At 41.7% G+C, this 6,000-nt stretch overlaps 1 protein-coding gene and 1 pseudogene across 2 annotated transcripts in view; one reads left to right on the forward strand and one right to left on the reverse strand.

Annotated features, from left to right (window-relative positions):
• Positions 1-3,481, reverse strand: part of FAM3C (family with sequence similarity 3 member C) — a 47,307-nt gene extending 43,826 nt beyond the window's left edge. Inside the window, exon 1 of one of the 2 annotated variants that reach the window (XM_030825870.1) lies at positions 3,185-3,481. The gene's annotated coding sequence lies outside the window, so the exon portion shown is untranslated. Of the gene's footprint in view, positions 1-3,147 lie in introns of both variants that reach the window. The other variant, XM_030825871.1, reaches the window with a different exon arrangement.
• Positions 3,482-5,475: 1,994 nt separating this feature from the next.
• Positions 5,476-5,792, forward strand: LOC100606414 (annotated as a pseudogene).
• Positions 5,793-6,000: the final 208 nt, after the last annotated feature.

A 6,000-nucleotide genomic window follows, 5' to 3' on the forward strand; every position in this document is an offset into this window, starting at 1 on the left:
ATGAATGGAATACAGAATGGAATATTACTCACCCATAAAAAGTAATGAAGTACTGATACCTGCTGATTTAGAGGACGAACCTCTAAAACATGCTAAGTGAAACAAGCCAGACACAAAAGAACACATATTGAATTATTCGATTTTTAGGAAAATCCAGAATAGATAAATTTATAGGGGCAGAAAGCAGATCAGCGGTTGCCGAGGATTGGCAGGGAGAAGGGAATGAACAACAACTGCTTAATGAATGTGGGGTTTCCTTTTGGGGTGATGAAAATGTTTTTAGAAACGTGACGGTTCATAACATTGTGAACGTGCTAAATGCCACGCTTTAAAATGGAAAATCTGGCTAGGCATAGGGGCTCATGTCTGTAATCCCAGAGCTTTGGGAGGCTGAGGTGGAAGGATCACTTGAGGGCAGATTTGGCCAGCCTGTGCAAAATATAAGATCCCGTCTTTTAAGAAAAAAAATTATAAAATTAGTCGCGTGTGGTGGCGCATGCCTGTAAACCTAGCTACTCCACAGGCTAAGGTGGAGTTCAAGGCTACAGTGAGTTATGATCACACCACTGCACTCCAGTCTGCAGAACAGTGCCCTGTCTTTGTAAATAATTTAAAAATAAAATGAAAAATTCTGTTACAGGAATTTAATTTAAAAAAGAAAATTGGAAAAAAAAACTCACTAAAGTTAGAAAAATCATGAATAGCAGATTTTCAAAATTAGATTAAAAATAAGGGAAATATAAGAATAGTTTCAATCAAATGGAGCAGGCCAATGAAGAAGAAAAAGAAAGAATATTAATGGGTACACTGGAGAGACTTAGGGGTATTACACTTAATTTCCTCCTCTGAGAGGAAGTCAGCTGATTGTGTCTCAAAGAATTGCATTAAAAGAAAGTACAAAACCTTTTAAAAGTTTAAAGATTTTCGGAAATTACCTGGTTCAGTCTACTCAATCAGATTAATAAAGTACTGCATGATATTAAGTAATTTAGTCAGTGCCACTCTTGAAATAACTAAATACAGAATCAATGCTTCAAATCCTGATCATCTGATCCTAAGAATAAAGATGCTTCTGGACTAAATTCAAGACAAACTTTTGCTATTATACCAAGGTCTCACAAAAATCTAGCTCAGAGCTAACACAAAAATCTTTTGCTATTTGGGTCTTGCACCTTTCAGCTTTAAGAAATGGGCATTAAAAAAAAAAAAGACTCCCTGCCTTAGAGAAAATAAAGTAGCTTTGTGAGTGCCCAGGCTGTCTTATTCATAGTATCCATGATATCTACAATTACTGGCACATGGTAGGCATTCCAATATTTTTAAGAGTATAAAAATTTTTGAAAAATGAGATGAATCATTTAAAACCTAAAATATATGGTGAAAAATACATGAGTCTTATGATACCCACACAGGGAACATGACTTTTTGCCATTCCATAGCCTCTTAACCTTTTGGCTCTCTTTTCCAATTTCCTTTTCCTTTTTAATGTATCTTCATAAATTATGAAAGATTAGTTGACAATGCTTAAGGCAGCAATCCATATTAAAACTTTGTAATTGTAATAAAACATCCATTAAGTTTATTTTTAAAATCACTTTAAGCCAGTAGTGTCTTATTTTTACTCCGTTTTGAAACATAAGCCCCTTACAATGAGGATTTAGAAGAACCTCTCCTGTGTCCCTCTTACAAAGTTCCCATCGGTAATTCAGAGAGGTCCTCAGGTTGAGAACCGCTGGACTGAACTTTTATTGGCTCCAACTCTTATTTCTTCCTATGAAGAAATGCTAGTCTTTATTGAGTTGAGAAAACATTACAAGAATCTGCGAAACAAAGCTTCTAACACCTGTATAAAATTGAAAACCTTGTGACTTAATTGCTAAACAGCCAAGAAACACCAGAGACTACTAGTGGCCTCTAGAAAGAGGTACAGGTCGATGAAGTGACCAAAACCGGATGCTGATTTGCTGATTCTGCCAATTTCTTGTTAAATGGCTTTCAGTAAGTGATTAACTTTTATTTTCTAAATTCAATAGAGATCTGCTGGTACTCTGTAAGATACTGTATGAATAATAGCAACGTTTCCCAAGACTTAAGAAAATGTAACTGCAAATTGGCCACAAGTCCAAGGGGTCTGGGCCTCTGCTATCAGCATCGACTTTTACTCTCTGGGAGTTCATATTTTCATCTGTAAAACTGGGAAAGATAAAAGGACTTATTCACTGAGCTATTGTGAGAATAAATGAGCACATGAAACCATTTGGTAGTGCCTAGTACACAGTAAGCAATCTAATATTTATGTCATTGTATCCATATATATATGGATACATACATATATATAGATAGATAGATACATACACCTGGATAATTTTTGTATTTTTTAGTAGAGACGAGGTTTCACCATGTTGGCCAAAAAGAAACAAAGGAAAAGTCCTATCAATTAGATAGCAGTTCTGTATTATAGGCAATAATATTTTTTCTTAAAAAAAAAAAAAAAAAAGGTAGAGGATGATGGAAACCGCTCCTCCCACAAGTAAAACAGCTGGAGCTCTCAATCTCAAATTGCCAATCCGTCACTCACATATTCAGATCTAGGGCCACTAATCATCATCCGTGGTCCCGAGCGGTGAGGGCAGTAGCAAACAAATGGGAAGAAAAAGAAAAGACACCGAACATCAAAGGGCTGGATAGGTTGTAAAAAACCAAAAGTACCTCTAGTATAGGCGACACTAAAACTTTACAAGTGAGTCAAAACGGCCCCCTATGGAGTTGAAATGCAACACCCAACTCCGTCCCCATCTCTCGGAGCTCTCAGCCTACACGCTGCAGGGGCGTGAGCCACCGCCAACCTGGGGAAGACGCGACCCAGGTGCTCGCCCCAGGCCGGGGCGCCGAGTGCCAGCGCCAGGTGCAGACGCCGCCCCGTCTCCGCGGAGCCCAGGGATGCCCACACCGGGGCGGCGGCCGGGAACCCCGGCCAGCGGCTCTCCGGGACCCCGGTCCCGCCTGCGCCCTCTCCAACGTCCGGACACGCCGTGACAACGCGGCCGGGCCCGGGGCCCGCCCCCGGCCGGTGACCGCAGAGTGCGCGGAGACTGAGGACGTAGGTGGGCCTCCGGCCCCCCCGAACTCCTCCATCCCTCCCCGAACCTGAGCCCCGGCTCCGTCCGCCTCCCAGCCGTCTCACCGGCCTCCCGCCCGCCTCTCCGCCGTGCGCGCCCGCCTTCCGGCCTCCCAGCGCTCAGTCCTGCCGGAGGCCGACGGGAGCCGCCGCCTCCAGCTCGCGCCTCGGCTTTCTCTCGGACTCCTCCGGCTGCCCCTCACCCCCGCAAGTGGCCAGGAGAAAGCCAGCTCGCCGCTGGGCCTCCTCCCACGCTTCCCCACCGCGACCAATGGGCCCCCGCCGCCGGGAAGCCGCGCCCGCCCCCTGGCGGTGGAGGACCAAGCGGGCGACCGGGCCGGCCAGAGGGAAGGGCCGGAGAGCGGAGGGAGGGGTCTGCGGTCCCGCCCGCCGCCCCCGGCCAGGCGCTGCACAATCTGAACTTGCCACGTGGGAGCTGCCGCCGCGGCGGCGGCCCTGCGCCGGGTGGCACTGCGGGAGGGAGAAAAATGTGTCACCGCCTTCTCCCCACCATTTACACGCACAAAATCCCAGCCTCGAGGGCAGAACATTTTAAATGACCCACCCATCCTAGAGATGCGCCAGCTAAGTCATCTTACATATCTTGAGATAGCTGAGATGGTCAGATCAACCAAGGACCTTGGTTATTTGCCGTTTGACTTCTTGAACCCTAGGAAACTGATTCTGAAAATCCTACTGTCCAGCGTCATTAGAATTCTGATCACCTTTAATTCACCACCCAAGAAGAAAAGTAGTCCTTGCATTTTCCAAGTCATGTTTATTTTTTAAATTATAAGCTACACAATAGTTAGAAATGTTTTTTCTCAGGACATTTCCTACAATTGTGTTGATAATTGGGAAGTTAATCCAAATCTTAGTATATAAGACCTTAGAATGCAAAATTATTTTATAATTCAGATCCATATTCTAAAATAATGAATAACTATTACCTAGTATTTGATAGAATATTGGGATCATCAGTGGTTGCAGAAATTAAATTGCATTTAAAAACAGGGTTTGACTACAGTGTGTTAATATAGAATTGATATTCTACCAAATTTTAGCTTTCCTCCAAAAATATAAAACACGCAAACTAATAATAACTATGAATTCTGGAGTTTGTGATCCGTGATCAGGGGAGAAGGCATGAAATGAATTCTCATTGTCTTCCATGTGCCAATATCATGCTATTTGTGTATTACTTAAATCAAAAAACTAAGACTCCAAAACTGAGTTTAAATATCTTGCTCAAAAATACAAGATAGTAAGTTATGAAGCTGGAATTCCGGCCTAGCTTCATGTAGCTCCAAATAAACAAAAAGGCACTTTGCTTATTATAGTACCAAAAAATCATAACCCTTACTGTACACATGCCTCTCCTAGACTGCTATGTCTCACTGAAAGAGTTTATGAAGCCTCGAGTAGGGAGGTCACGGTGTGTTTCTGAAAGAGCAATCTGCTCTGTAACCAAGCCAACCAGATTGGAAATTACATGTGACATATTCTTATAGCACCACACCTGAAACAATTCCTGTGCATAAAGTCTAATGTGTTAGTAGCCTATTCTCCACTGACCGTAAGATATAGCTTAGAACCCTTTGGTAGGTAATGAAATTAATAGCAATGGGGCACAACCAACATTTTGTTGCTGTTGATTCACTGAAAAATAGAAAAAAAAAAAGTTTAAAGCATAAATTCAGGATAAGTATTCTTCATGAAACATTTGTACAGTATCATGTGTGGGTGAGTGTCTGTGTGTCCATGTCCTGGATACAGTAGAAATTATATTTCTTAATATGGGTTTCAATTTTTTTAACATTGGTAAATCACTTCTTTAGGACTCCTGTTAATCAGCCAGTTCTTACACCTATAAAGGAGTAAGTATAACTTCCTACTTTTACTCGGCGGGAGGTAGGGGAGCCAGGAGAAGTAATCAGGATTAATGATTAAGCTTAATAAAACCACAGAGCTTTACAGGTCCAGGAGGTATAAGCCAAAGGTGTTGCTATTACAATAGCTACCTATAATTTATATTACATAATAATAGCTACTGATAATGTATATTTCTAAAGCTGATATTTATTGTGTGCTTATTGTGCACCAGGCACTTTTCTAAGCACTTTATATATATAGACTTATTTAATTCTCACAATAATCCTGTAAATACAGCAGAGAAAAGTGAAACTTGCTCAAGGTCCTTCTGCTATGACCAGACAGAGCTAAGATTCAAACTCATGTATGTGCTCAACTTCAAAGCCCAACTTTTTTGTTGACTCGAAAAGAATATACAGAGAGTGTGGCATCCAGCTTCTGAGTGTCATCCTTCATAGCACAAGCAACAAAAGAGAGGATTAAATATGGATGATGTTGAGAAAGGCAAGAAGATTTGTATTCAGAAGGGTGCCCAGTGCCACACTGTGGAAAAGGCAGGCAAGCACAGGACTGGGCCTAATCTCCACGGTCTCTTCGGATGGAAGACAGGTCAAGCTGTTGGATTATCTTACACAGATGCCAATAAGAACAAAGGCATCACCTGGGGAGAGGATACACTGATGGAGTATTTGGAGAATCCCAAAAAGCACATCTCTGGAACAAAATGATCTTTGCCAGCATTAAGAAGAAGGCAGAAAGAGCAGACCTGATAGCTTATCTCAAAAAAGCTACTAATGAATAATAATCGGCCACTGCCTTATTTATTACAAAACAGAAATGTCTTATGACTTTTTTATGTGTACCGTAATTTAATAGACCTCACACACCAAAATTCAGATCATGAATAACTGACAGAATATTTTGTTGAGCAGTCCTGATGTGAAACTAAGACTGGCTTGCGGTTAAATGAATATGTTCAGTTTTTTGAATTTTAATAGTAATTCCAATTC

This window comes from Nomascus leucogenys, chromosome 13 (genome assembly GCF_006542625.1).
Source record: "Nomascus leucogenys isolate Asia chromosome 13, Asia_NLE_v1, whole genome shotgun sequence".
Classification (NCBI taxonomy): domain Eukaryota; kingdom Metazoa; phylum Chordata; class Mammalia; order Primates; family Hylobatidae; genus Nomascus; species Nomascus leucogenys.